Here is a 14,378-nt window from a genome sequence, read left to right as displayed (position 1 = left end):
AGAAGTACTTGCCTGTGAATATTATTTTCTAACTTCAGTCATTGTTTAAAGATTTATAATGGTCCATTAATAATGATGTACTTGCTCATATTTGTTGAATGTTCATTCTTGCCAGGTACTCAAAGAAGAAGTCATCCAAGCACTCTTTATGACAACCCTGACATAAGTACCATCACCATCCCCATTTGACAGATAGAGAACTAAGGTTAAATGTGATATTTTTTCCTGTGTCTTATAGGTAATACATGGGATTTGACTTTAAAACCTGGTGCTCTGCTATGTTACCTTATTATTAATGCTCACATTTTTTGACTACGTCTGTTTGAAACAAATTCTTTCCTTAGTTGAAAACTTAATTCATTGCTTCTTATATGGTGAATCAAAGAATTTGAGATGGAAGGTATACTGAAATTATATCTTTTAATTTATTTCATGAGCTATCTCCATCTTGTAAAACAATCATGTCTTTAATGTTTTAACATTAAAATTGATTTTCAAATGATATTATAACAGACTAAAAAATTAGTCCTTGATACTACCATCCCTTCAACTATTTTTCTTTTTGTGTTTCCTCATAAGTCTCATCCCTAGAAGGTTTTATTTTTACCTATCTGTATCCATGACAGAACTATTAGGTTGAACCATGTGGAATTTTCAATATTTTACAGTTTTCCTATGAAAATGGTAATTGATATGGTTCGACCTAATTTGTTTTCAGCTTTGATGCAGCACTTGTGTTAACCTTTCCATGAGGCTATGTAGGCTTCTTGTCATTTGAACATCCAATGTTCCATGAAGTGTAAGTTCACTTAACTATTCTTTTCTATTATCCTGAGTTTTTTACTATAGTAAACAAATATCATCCTACACAAATATTCCTCTTTCTCGGTCATTTCCTTTGGATAAATTCCTAGTGATGGAAATAACTGGATTAAAGGAAATTAATATTTTATGGCTTTTGATACACACACATATATATATTTAAATTATGTTTTAGACAGAATCTTTTTAAATTGCAATCAACAGTGTAGAAATGTACCAACTTCATCAGAACCTCGTTAGCCTTGGGTATTGTTTTTATTTCTGATAATATAATAGGTGTAAAATGGCACTTAATGAATATTTTAATTTGTTTGTCTTTGATCACAGCAAGGTGGAGCATTTTCACATGTTTGTTTACTAATTTCAATTCCTCCTGCATAGATGATCAGATAAGATTCTTTGCTTATTCATCTATTGGGGACCATATTTGTATATCATCCTTGTGCATCTTCTATAACCTAGATGGTAACCCTTTATTTTCTTTTAAAGACCTTTTAGTCCTTTTTCTCTTAAGTTTCATTATATTATTTTAGAAGTTACAAAATAATCTTTAATAGCAAAATCTGAATTTTTCCTGTCAATTAAACCTTAGAAAGTTTTAATTCCTGCATATATTTCAGTATATTTCATTTCATTCTTTGCCATATTTTATACCATTTTTAAATACTTACTCTTTTAGTGATGCAGAATTTATTTTGATTTATAATATAAGTTGAGGATATAAACTAATTTTGTTTTAAATTTCTTAATCAGATATATCCAAACAATTTTTTTTCTTTCTTTCTTTCTTTTTTTTTTTTTTTAAAGATTTTATTTATTTATTTGACAGACAAAGATCACAAGTAGGCTGAGAGGCAGGCAGAGAGAGAGAGAGGAGGAAACAGGCTCCCCAAGGAGCAGAGAGCCCAATGCGGGGCTTGATCCCAGGACTCTGGGACCTTGACCTGAACCGAAGGCAGAGGCTTTTTAACCCACTGAGCCACCGAGGCACCCCCAAACTATTTCTTAAGTATGTTTTTCTTTCTCTGTTGTATAGTTTAAGAGTGTAAAAACATTTAATGTAATAGTATCTATTTCTGGAGCCTTTATTCGGTTTCACTTTTTTTTTTTTTTTAATGGTGCCAGATGTATTTTAATACCTCACAGGATGGTTCCCTCCACTCATTTTCAATTTTTAAAATTTGACAACATTTAAAATATCTCCCCCACTCCATTTTTGGTCCCATCTTTTTCTTATTAGGCCAATTAAATGATATTTTACAGTTTCATAATATGGTTAGATTTAAAAATAGTATATCGGTTTTCTTTGGCTGCTGTAAAATACCACCACAAACTTAATGTTTAAAGCCATGCAGATTAATTACCTTATAGTTCTGCAGGTCAGAAGTCTGATGCTGGTCTCACCTGATTAAAATCAGAGTGTCGGGCGCCTGGGTGGCTCTGTGGGTTAAAGCCTCTGCCTTTGGTTCAGGTCATGATCCCAGGGTCCTGGGATCGAGCCCCACATCGGGCTCTCTGCTCAGCGGGGAGCCTGCTTTCTCCTCTCTCTCTGCCTGCCTCTCTGCCTACTTGTGATCTCTGTCTGTCAAATAAATAAATAAATAAAACCTTAAAAAAAAGATCAGAGTGTCAGTCAGGCTGTGGTTCCTTTGTGGAGACTCTTATGAGACCATTCATTTCCTTGCCCTTTCCAGCTTCTAGGGGTTGCCTGTTTACCTTGTATGGTGGGCCCCTCCTCCACCTTCAAAGGCAATAATGATGCGTCTCCCCAACAGTTTTTCCTTCTGAGCAGAGCCAGAAGATATTCTCCAATTTTCCAATTCTCCAATCAGGATCTGGATAATCTAGGATAATCTCTCCCCATTGCAGGGTCTTCATATTTGGTCACATCTACAAAGTGTCTTTTACCATGTAAGGTGACATACTGATAGGTACTGAGATGAAGATGTAGACATGTTTGGGGGGCATTAAATTTGACCACAAGAATAACAGCAGAATTTTTTTAGGGGGGGGGAGGATTCTGTTAAATAATGTTAAGTGATTTTGGCAGAATTGGCATTTTTGCAGAATTTCACTTTCCCATCCATCAGTAAGTGATCACCTGGTGTCATTTTGAGGATTACTTTAGTAGTTTCAAAGACTCTTTCTCCTTAATTGCACTCCTTAAACTTCTAGTTCGTGGGGTGCTATTGTGAGTAGGACCTCTGTTCACCCATATTCTTCCCTAGTACATTTTTTCTAACAAGTTATTGCTTGATGTCCTTAATTCGTTGAGAAAATTTATTCCCTAATGTAATCTTAATTTGGCATCCACTCTACAAGGAGAAGCATATGTTGGCAATACATGGTGCAGTGTGAATGCAGCTTCCAGGGAAATCAGCCCAGCTATGCCATATTGAGAAATCTCCATTTTCACTACTTATTTGAAAAGATGCAAAAATGCTGAGCATTGAGATGACCTTCAAAGCTTAAGAAAGGTTGCTGAAAACTACGTTTGACCTAGTTTGCTCAGTGTCCTGAGCAGAAGGACACCCAGCAGTCCATGAGCTACCCTGGCAAAGGGAAGTGACATATGGGCCTGGGGTGGAGAGGCAGGGCTTTGCTCAGGGACCCTGCACAGCCCGTCTCCCCAAATGATTGATTAATTTCTACTTCAGCAGGTTGCCATTTGTGACCCCTTCTTTCTGAGTTTGATACTCGTATTTAAGAGATTCATGATGCAGAAGGATCTTTGAATTGGGAAGCAGGAGGCCTGGTTCCAGCTTCAGTGGAGAGGTAAACTGAGCCAATGATGCTGAGGGGATGATGTGATTCCTTAGGGGATCTGTTCTCTTATTCTATGAGGAGTTGGACTAGATCTGCTGGAGATTTGAAAGAAGGTGAATTCCATTTGAAGAAGGGACAAAGTTCCAATCATTTCCGTTCCCACTCCCTCTCCCCACTTACTGATCTGTGGTAACACTTAGGAAGCAGAAGTTCTTTTTGACCTTTCACTCTAGAAACATGTCTGACCTTGTGAGATTATTCTTATCTCAGTCTATGAGCTCTTGAGCACTCTTAATAAGAGTTCTTGAAGTAGTGATCATGGGCCCTGACATCCCTTCTAAATGATAGGCTTTACAGTTTTCAAAACACATTGGTCTTCTGACACTAGATTTTCCCCACTGTGTTCTGTAGGAAACCTTTGCTGTATAGACCAGAGGAAAAACCTCACAGGCTTGTCTCTAGGACCCAGATAAAGTCCAGTGATTTGGCTTGTTCAGGAAATCCTCCTTTATAGATTATCCCCTCCCATTCTATTTACTCATTGACATGTCTTGATATTTTGTTTCTTCACCAACCTCTGTTCCCTTCTCTGCAGATCAGGTACTCTGACGTCTCAAGAGCAGGAAGTGGCCAACCAGATCTAGAGGATGGTTTGGAGAAACAATGATCTCAGCCCCAAACTGATCAGATTATAGTACTTTTCACTGAAATTCTGCTTGTGGCCCATCTTCTCCTTAATATCAATGTTATCTGTATAAAGCCTGGTGGATGAGGTCCAGTTCCGCATGGAGGGCCAGCAAAGCACAGGCATCAGTAGACCTTCTTCAAATACATATTTTCCTTCCTCCTGCACACCTAAAATTGTTTTTGTCTCTTGTTGTAGGAAGCATCCAGACTGCTGCTGGAGGTGAAAGCTGACTGCTCTGATCAAGGTTATAAGCTGCTGTTGTCAGAGGCATCCTGATCATCCTTAACCCTTTCCTGGACTGAACGAGGGAGTGGACCATGAACCTTAAAGTCCTGGTCACCATGTGTAGAATGGGTAGCATGACAGAACTTGCCGTTATGGCAATGACGACACCCCTTATTGAGAGCCTATATAAACCAGACTCTGTGGGTTCATCATGAAGTGTACAGAATCCTGTTTGGAATTCAGACATAGAAACAACTAATTCTAGAATGATAACAATAGAGCACATATCTTGCTGTTGACTTGTGGGATTGAGAAATTAATTTCTGGAAGGCCAGTTAGTGTCGTGATTATGAGAGGTCCCAACGTTTAGGAAACGACAACTTATGTGGTATTTTCTTTTGAAGGTTTAGTGGAGAGTGGGGGAGAATGTTTTCTTTCTCTCTCTTTTAAAACATTATATAACTATATGATTTTTTAATTTATATTTAAGGATTTGGGACCAGGCAGATTTAGTTTGGGATTTCAGCTTTCTTACTTACTAGCTTTGTGGTCTTGGAGAATCTTCGTAATCTCTCTGAACCTCATTTTCTCTGTGAAGATTCATTGAGCTATGCACATGGTAATCTTATCTACTTGTCCAGCACTTAAACACCAGCTCTCACTATTGCTATTGTTATTATAGTTACTGTTTGAAAATCAGAACCGTGTGACAAGGGGAACTGATATTTTGCACCTCAATCTGACAATCCTGTTGGGTGGTTATCCAGTCGTGGGAACTGTTATAGAAAGTCATCCTAGTGTTCTGAAAAGTCAAATAACCAAAAACTGGCATGGTCATAGAGAAACCCCAAACTTCAGAAGGAGGGCTTAGAGCCTCAGACCATATGCTGTCAGGGTTCCCTGGCCTGTGGCCTGGAGTACAATCAAGTCTGGAGGGCAGGGATGCCCTCTGAACTGCATTTCAGAGGTAGGACTCCCCAGAGTCTGTGGAGAAGAAAAGGGAAATATTGGTGCCATTAGACATCACTGGCTTTTGAAGAGGGACTACCTCGTAGCCTGCAGGAGTGTGATGAGATCTCAATCTGAGGACCAGAGGGTCAGAGAGAGTGGACCAGGCCGGGCTGAGCCGAGCATTCAGCCCCCAGGCCAGATTGGGATTCAGAGGTACCAGATGCAGCAGATGGTTGTGTCAGCAGGCTGCCTGCCTTCCTCACAAGCTGTTAACATGGGTGGATCGGGGTTTAGGCTTCCTTACATAGCTGCATTAAACTGAATGTAGGAATATGGCTATTAGCAAAGGATCCCCTTAAAAGCATTTTTCAAAGGAGGATGGTAGTGGTACAAATGAGGATTGAAAGATCTGTGTGTGAAAACAGCTTACCTAAGTAGAAGTTGGAGGAAAGATTGCTTCTGAGCACCGGAATTAGGAACAGGTATCTTTCATTATAAATTCACCTAAGCATTTGTTTCAATTCCCTGGAGTTTCGCAGATGGCTTTATCTTTTCTTGGGAATTGGCTTGCTTATTTGTCCTCCATTTTGGAGAAACCCTCCGAAGTTAGAAGGACATGCCCACTTCTGTTCTGGAGTTCGTACCCCCCCTGTCCTGAGCCTTGCTTGAGGCCAGGCACACAGCTTATACTTTGTTCCTGGAAATGTTAAGATTCTTCAGGCAGACAGAGTCCTAAGGCGATTACTGTCTTAGCTCAGGTTGCTGTAACAAAATTCCAAAGACTGGGTGGTTTGAACGACAATTTTTTTACTCTTGTAGCTCTGACGACTGGGAAGTCTGAGAGTAAGGTGCTGGCATGGTTGGGTTCTCGTGAGAATTCTCTTCTTGGCTTATAGATAGCTGCCTCTTACTGTATCCATATGTGGATAAGAGAGATCAAATTATGATCCCTTTCTTTTCTTATGACACTTCCCATCATGAGAACTCTTGACCTCATGACTTCTTCTCAATCTAAGCACTTCCCCAAAGCCCCAGCTCCCCAAAGTACCATCCTACTGGAGGTTAGGATTTCAGTGTGAGTTTTGGGGGGACGTATTTACATTGTCCATAACAGTACCTAAGCCTCCAACAGATGACTACTGTGTTCACAGCCTGACATTGATGAGCTGGGTTCTGTCAACAGAATGCATGTTCTGTCACCCACTGCCTAACACTTAATCGAGCATATTATTTAACTTCTCTGAGCCTCAATTTCCCCGTACTTGCTGGGATGAAATCTCTAATACTAAAGGGTTAGTGAGAGGACTTGCTGGGACAAATTCTGTAAAGCACTTAACTTATAGTAGGTGGTCACTAAATGTTAATTGCTCTTATGACCATGTCCCAACAACAATGTCATTATCCAACCATATTTTTATCCCTTTGTAGACTAAGATACTGTCAGAGAAGATAATTGAGTTTTGAAGATAGAGAACATTTGAATGACCTCTAGGTTGTTGAATAAAATTTTCTGCTCATGCTTATTTGCAAGGCTATTTTCCATGCTGCATGGCTCGCCTTCAGACAGGCTCCTTGAAGGGGAAATTTACAAGGGCAGATGGAGATAATAACACCTGTGGAGCTGGGCTGATGAAAGGCAAAGAAGATGGAAGGGGCGAGGTCGAATGATGAGACACTCCCAAGAGAGAGCTTCCTGTATTTTGTGCTTTTCAGAGGTGAATCTGCATAGCCATGACAGCTCCCGGCCACTTACATTAAATGGGCAAAGAAAGGTCTCACTGTCTGGACCAAAGGACCCTAGGAAGGAGTGTTGTGCGGGCATAGGTGTATCGTGTGTACATGCATGTGCGTGATGAGCATAAAGCTTCTGTTAGTTGCTCATGCTGTCTAGGCTGTGATATAAATCAGAGAGGAGCAGAGCATATTTGCCATTCTATTACTTCTCATCCTTTTCTGATGCCAACTGGCATTATTATGATCTGAGAGGACATGGGTTCCTTTCCTCCATCTAGCAGGAAAACTCCAGGGCAAGCTTTGAGTGGAATAGCGATGACTAAGCAGCCACTATTCACTGACAAGGTACTGCTTGTCAGGTGCTGTACTAGATACCGTATGCTCCTTATTGTCAACCCTGACAGCACTCCTCCATCTTATGATGTCTCTCTTCGCCTGGAGACTTATGAAGCTGAAGTCCAGAGAGGATGTGTGACTTATTCAAGCTCACAAAGCTTGGAAGTTATGTTTTAAACATTTATGGTCTGAATCTAAAATCTGTGGTTTATCCCCCATCACTCCTTCCACTACCAAAAACAAGCAAGCAAACAAGCAAACAAACAACCAGCGGACTACAGAATCCTGTCTGTCTCTGACCTGAATCCATATGGGCACGAGAGTGTGTTGTAGTAGTGGGATGACGATTTTGAGAAGGGCTGTGGTGTACCCACCAAGCTGAGCACTGCCTGGAGTGCCTGGGGCTACAGGTGACCTGGAGGGTCTACGGAGTCAAGGGGTTACTATTGCCAGACAGAATAGCAGCAGGCTGCTTTATTATATAATCAGTGTTGCTTGCGTATGTGTGGTGGTGGGGTGGTCTGTGTGTACCTTCTGATGATTTGGAAAGTTTGTGATCTGCTTGAATTTCTTCTGGTGTTTCATTGATAATTTTGCTTTTCTCTTCATTTAGACCTGGCTGGATTTGCTGCAATCACTTCTGCTTCCATCTCTCCTCTTTCTCTCAAATCCTTTCCCTCTCTTACACCAGTTTTTGTTGGTTCTCTTTTTTTATGAAATTTCTAGGGTTCCCATTCATACTGCTCAATATATTTTTCTTACTCTTAGTTGCTTTACCAGGTGAAAATTGTGTATTTTGACCCCAACCTAGAAAAGATGACAACGTCAACAACCGTACATCACCTTCCACCTTTGTCTTTTCCCATGTCTTCCCAATTTTTGTTAGTAATATTACTTCTACATTATTGTATAATACATACATTCTATTTTCTAAAGATAGTTCCCATAGTTCTTATACTTTAGTGAAATGGATCAATGTCCATTGTCAGCCCTTTTATAGTGATTTCTCTTGTCCTTTCTTGGCTGGTTGAAACCTGACTTTGAGTAGTCACTCCAAGAGGCTCATGGGAACTCGTTCCTTGAGTTCTTAAGTTTAAAAAATATCTGCCTATTGCCTCCATCCTTAAATAATAGGAAGGCTGGGTAGTATGTTCTTGGGTCCCATTTTCTCTGAGACCTGATTAGCATTTTTCTATGGTCTTCCTTTATTTTGTGTTGCTGGGTAGTCTGAAGTATCAGAATTTTTCTTTACTTCAAGGTGACTGGAACTTTGGCCTAGTTGTTCAAGTTACTTCTTATTTTTCAAGTAGTAGTTATACCTTGGCATAATGTAGTCTTGGTATGAGCCATTCTGTAACAGTTTTCTCCATGGATAAAGCGGGTCCTTTCAACCTAAAAGTTCATTTTCATTTGTTGATGGAAAATTTTCTAAAAGTAGATCTTCAATTTTTTTGGTTTCTAGTCACTTGGTTCTCTCCATCATAGTAAATATTACAATTATGCCATGTGTTGGATTGCCATTATGTCTTTTATATCATTTTTTTTCTTGAATCCTTTAAAATTTTGTTTGTTTTAGTCATTCTGCCATCTTGTCCTGCTTGTTGCTTTCTGTGTGGCACTAATGTCTTTTTTTCTTTGTGCCCCTTTCAATATAGACTTCATATTTGTAATGATTTACTATAGGTGATGATTTTCCATGTGTTTCCTGAGTTCTGTCACTGCATGCTTTGTTTCCTCTTATTTTCTATTGTATAGCTTGGCAGAAACTTTGTAACTCTGCTTTGAGCTACCTTTCTTAAAAGATTGTAAAATTCTTTTAAAATGAAATTGTTTTATCCCCCCAAATAAAAAATTAATAAAATGAAATTGTTTTTAGTTATAGTAAAATATGTATAACACAAAATTTAACATTTTAATCATTTATACTAGTAGCATACATAATACTACACAATTGTAGTATTAACAATACTACAGTTCAGTAATATTCAATACACTCACATTGTTGTGTAACCAATCTCTAGAACTCTTTTTATCTCGCAAAATTGAACCTCTATATCCATTTGAACAACTCCCTAGACTCTGGCAACTACTGTTCTACATTCTGTCTCTGAATTTTATTACTTTTGGTACCTCATTGAAGTGGAATCATACAGTATTTGTCATTTTGTGACTAGCTTATTTCACAAGACATAATGTTCTCAAGGTTCATGCATGTTGTAGCCTGTTTCAGAATTTCTTTCCTTTTAGAGGATGAACTTTCCACTGTGCATATAGAGCACATTTGTTCGATATTCATCCACTGATGGACACTTGAGCTGCTTCCTCCTATTGGCTGTTGTAAATAATATTGCTATGAACATGGGTGTGCTGTGCAAATATGTCTTTGAGATCCTGCTTTCATTTCTTTTGGGTATTTACCCAGAAATTGAATCACTGGATGATATGGTAATTCTATTTTTAATTTTTTGAGGAACTGCCATATTGTTTTCCACAGCTACTGCACCAATTAATGTTCCTACTAACAAAGTTCCAATTTCTCCACACCTTTGTCAACACTTTATTTATTTATTTATTTATTTATTTATTTATTTATTTTAAAATTGCAGCTATCTTAATGGGTGCACAATGTTACCTCATTGTTATCTCATGGGTGCAAATTTTGTCTTTTGAGGGAGGGAGGCAAGATGGCGGAGGAGTAGGGGACCTCATTTATACTGGTCCCCTGAATTTAACTGGATATCTATCAAACCATCTTGAACATCTGTGAATTCAGCCTGAAATGTAAGAATTTATATCTGGATCTCAACAAGAAGAAAAACTCTGCCAGGTATGAGTGGTAGATTCCAACTGCTCTGGGTTTTCTTAGGGTACATCTTGCCTGGACTGTGGTTGATATTTTAGACTCTGTACATTTCCTCGACCATCCCTCAACTGAATGACCAGGGGAAGGAACTCCCAACAAAGAAAAGAACCATAGACAATGGCCTCTGCCACAGACCTAATAGATATGGGATATAAGCAAGATGTTGGAGATTGACTTTAGGGTTGCAATTATGAAGTCAATAGTTAGGTTTGGAAAGATGAGTAGTTGCAATATAGACTTTCTAAGGGCAGAAATGAGAGCTAATCATGCAGAACTTAAAATTGGTATGAATGAGATGCAGTCTAAACTGGATACTCTAACAGCTAGGGTAAATGAGAAAGAAGAATGAAATAGTGATCTACAAGATAAGCTGATAGAAATGAAGGAAGTCAAGGAGGATAGGGATAAAAACCTAGAACCCCATGAGATCAGACTTAGAGAGATCAATGACACCATGAAACATCCCAAAGTCAGAATTATTGGGATCCCTGAAGGGGTGGAAGGTATATTTGAACAAATCATAGCTGAGAAGTTCCCTAATCTGAGGAAGGAAACAAGCATTCATGTCCAAGAGGCAGAGAGGACCCCTCCCAAGACCAATAAAAATAGACCAATGGCCCAGTATATAATGTTAGAGCTAATGTTAGAGCCAAAGTGGCTATCCTGACAGTAGTTAGGGGGAAGAGATTTCTTACCTATGGAGGGAGGAACATTAGAAAAATGTCAGACCTGTCCATAGAGACCTGGCAAGCCAGAAAGGACTGGGAAGACATAATCAGTGTACTAAATGAGAAGAACATGCAACCAAGAATACTTTATCTAGAAGGCTGTCATTCAGAATGGATATAGAGAAAAAAAGCTTCCAGGATAGGCAGAAACTGAAAGAATATGAGACCACCAAGCCAGCCCTGCAAGAAATAATAAAGAGGGATTCTATAAAAGAAGAAAGACCCCAAGAGTAACATAGACCAGAAATTTACAGAGACAATCAATAGAAATAGGGGCTTTGCAAGCAATTTGATGGCACTGAATTCATATCTTTCAGTAGTTACTCTCAACATGAATGGCCTAAATGCTCCCATGAAATAACACAGGATTGCAGATTGGATACAAAGACAGGATGCATCCATATGCAATCTACAAGACAGACATTTGGAACCTAAAAACGCCTCCAGATTGAAAGTGAGCGGATGGAGAACCATTTATCATGTCAACAGACTTCAAAAGAAAGCTGGGGTAGCAGTTATCATATCAAACAAATTAGATTTTAAACCAAAGATTGTAGTAAGAGATGTAGAAGGACACTATATCATACTTAAAGGGTCTATCCAACAAGAAACTCCAACAATTGTAAATATTTATACCCCCAACATGGGAGCAGCCAACTCTATAAGCCAGATGTTAACCAAAATTAAGAATCATATTGCAATAATACACTAATAGTAGGAAATCTTAACACTCCAGTCTCAGCAATGGAGAGATCATCTGAGCAGAAGATCAACAAAGAAACAAAAGCTTTGAATGACACATTGAACCAGATAGACTTCATAGATATATACAGAACATTCCACCTTAAAACAACAGAATAATTCTGTGTGCATTCTTCTCGAATGCACACAGAACCTTCTCCAGAGTAGACCACTTACTAGGTCACAAATCAGGTCTCAACTGATACCAAAGACTGAGATTATTCTCTCCATGTTATCAAACTGCAGTGCCTTGATGTTGGAACTTGATCACAAGAAAAAAATTGGAAGAAATTCAAACACATGGAAGTTAAAGAGCATCTTACTAAAGAATGATTGGGTCAGCCAGGAAATTAAGGAAGAACTTAAACAATTCATGGAAACTAATGAGAATGAAAACACATCAATCAAAAACCAATAGGATACACCAAAGGCAGTACTTTCAGCAACATGGCAAGATACAAAATCAAAACCACAATGAGATACCACCTTACACCAGTTAGAATGGCAAAAATTAACAGGACAGGAAACAGCAAATGTTGGCAAGGATGTGGAGAAAGGGGAACCATCTTACACTGTTGGTGGGAATGCCAGCTGGTACGGCCACTTGGGAAAATAGAATGGAGGTTCCTCAAGACATTCAAAATAGAGCTACCCTATGACCCAGCAATTACACTATGAAGTATTTACCCCAAAGATAACAGATGCAGTGAAAAGAAGGGGCACATGCACTCCAGTGTTCATAGCAGCAATGTCCACAATAACCAAACTGTGGAAGGAGTCCAGAGGTCCTTCAACAGATGAATGGATAAAAAGATGTGGTTCATATAAACAATGGAATATTACTCAGCCATCAGAAAGAATGAATACCTACCATTTGCATCAACTTGGATGGAACTAAAAGGGATTATACTAAGTGAAATAAGTCAAGCAGAGAAAGACAACTATCATGTGGTTTCAATTATATGTGTAATATGAGAGATAATGCAGAGAACCATTGGGGAATTGATGGAAACCTGAAGGGAGAGAAATCAGAGAGGGAGACAAGCCATGAGACACTATGGACTCCAGGAAACAAACTGAGGGTTTCAGAGGGGAGGAGGGACAGAGAGATGGGTGCGCCTGGTGATGGGTATTAAGGGCAGTTGTGATGAACACTGGGTGTTGTACACAGCTAATGAATCATTGAACACTACATCAAAAACAAATGGTGTACTATATAGTGGTTAACTGAACATATTTAAAAAAATGAAAAAAAATTATCTGCTGCTGAACTCTTGTGCGGGCTTCTCCAGCCTAAAAAAAGTTGATGTGGAGCCTGGCTGGCTTGATGGGAAAAGCATGCAACTCGATCTTGGGGTTGTGAGTTCAAGCTCCACCTTGGGTGTAGAGATTAATTAAAAATAAAATCTTAGGGAAAAAATGTCTTTTGAGTTACTTTCCCCTTATGACTAGTGATATTGATCTTTCATGTATTTATTGCCCATTTGTGTATCTTCTTTGGAGAAAGGTCTATTCAAGTCTTTTGCTCATTTTTTAATTAGTTTTTTGTTTTGTTGTTTGTTGTTGAATTATAGGAATTCTCACTCTCTTTTTAAGTAGTCCTGAAGTTATTTTCTTATTCATTTATTTAATACCTATTATGCCATGAATTCATAGATGAGCTCTAATAGCTCAGGCTCTTTTCCATTGGTTCTTACCAAATGTTCATCTCTGGGTGGGGCAGACTGGCATTTCAGTTGAACCCAACTACCTTTCTCACTTTGGCTTCCTTCTTTTTTGGATCATTTTCCTTCACACACTTCAGGAAGCTATCTTGGCTCTTAGAGTGCTTAATATGCTTAACACATACATTATTTCTCTTGGCAAGAATCTTGCCCTTAACTTATCTGTTTACAACAATGCCAACAGCATGCTGAGTGACACTGTAGACTCTTCCAGTTTTGCTATGATGACATTTGTGGGACATTCCTTTTTGAATGGTGCCTATTCCCATGATGTTTGCAATATCACTTTTATTGTAGATACACATGCATGTGGCCAAAGCAACAACTGCATGTTTTCTAAAAGGCCTAGGGAATATAGAGTGGGTACATTTCCTCTTTCCCTTTGTGTTGGTCATTTCAGCGAATTACTCTAAGATGGCATGTTCCATCAAAAGACTGTAGGCATTTTTTATATATTCTGGATATCAACACATTGTCAGATATATGATTTGCAAATGTTTTCTCTCATTCCATGGGTTGTCTTTTGAGTTATTTTCCTTGATACACAGAAGTTTTAAATTTTGATGTAGTCCAACTATCTACTTTTCCTTTGTTGCCTATGCTATTTGGTGTCTTAGTCAAGAAATCCTTACCAAATTCAATATCATGAAGATTTCCTACCTTGTTTTCTTCTACTTTAAGGTTGCCTTTTCCCCCTAGTATTTAAATGCTTAGTGGTATTAGTCATTTTTTTCCCTCTGTTCTTTGTTCTTTGTTAATAATTTTCATATTTTTTATCCTGGTCCATGTTTCACTTCCTA

At 38.7% G+C, this 14,378-nt stretch overlaps 1 pseudogene; it reads right to left on the bottom strand.

Annotated features, from left to right (window-relative positions):
* Nucleotides 1–13,491: 13,491 nt before the first annotated feature.
* LOC132009927 (large ribosomal subunit protein eL21-like) lies at nt 13,492–13,976 on the bottom strand (annotated as a pseudogene).
* Between the last annotated feature and the right edge of the window lie 402 nt (nt 13,977–14,378).

This window comes from Mustela nigripes, chromosome 2, assembly GCF_022355385.1.
Source record: "Mustela nigripes isolate SB6536 chromosome 2, MUSNIG.SB6536, whole genome shotgun sequence".
In the NCBI taxonomy this organism is placed as follows: domain Eukaryota; kingdom Metazoa; phylum Chordata; class Mammalia; order Carnivora; family Mustelidae; genus Mustela; species Mustela nigripes.
Note: the sequence above shows the minus strand (reverse complement) of the source record. Positions and strands in the feature narration are given on the sequence as shown.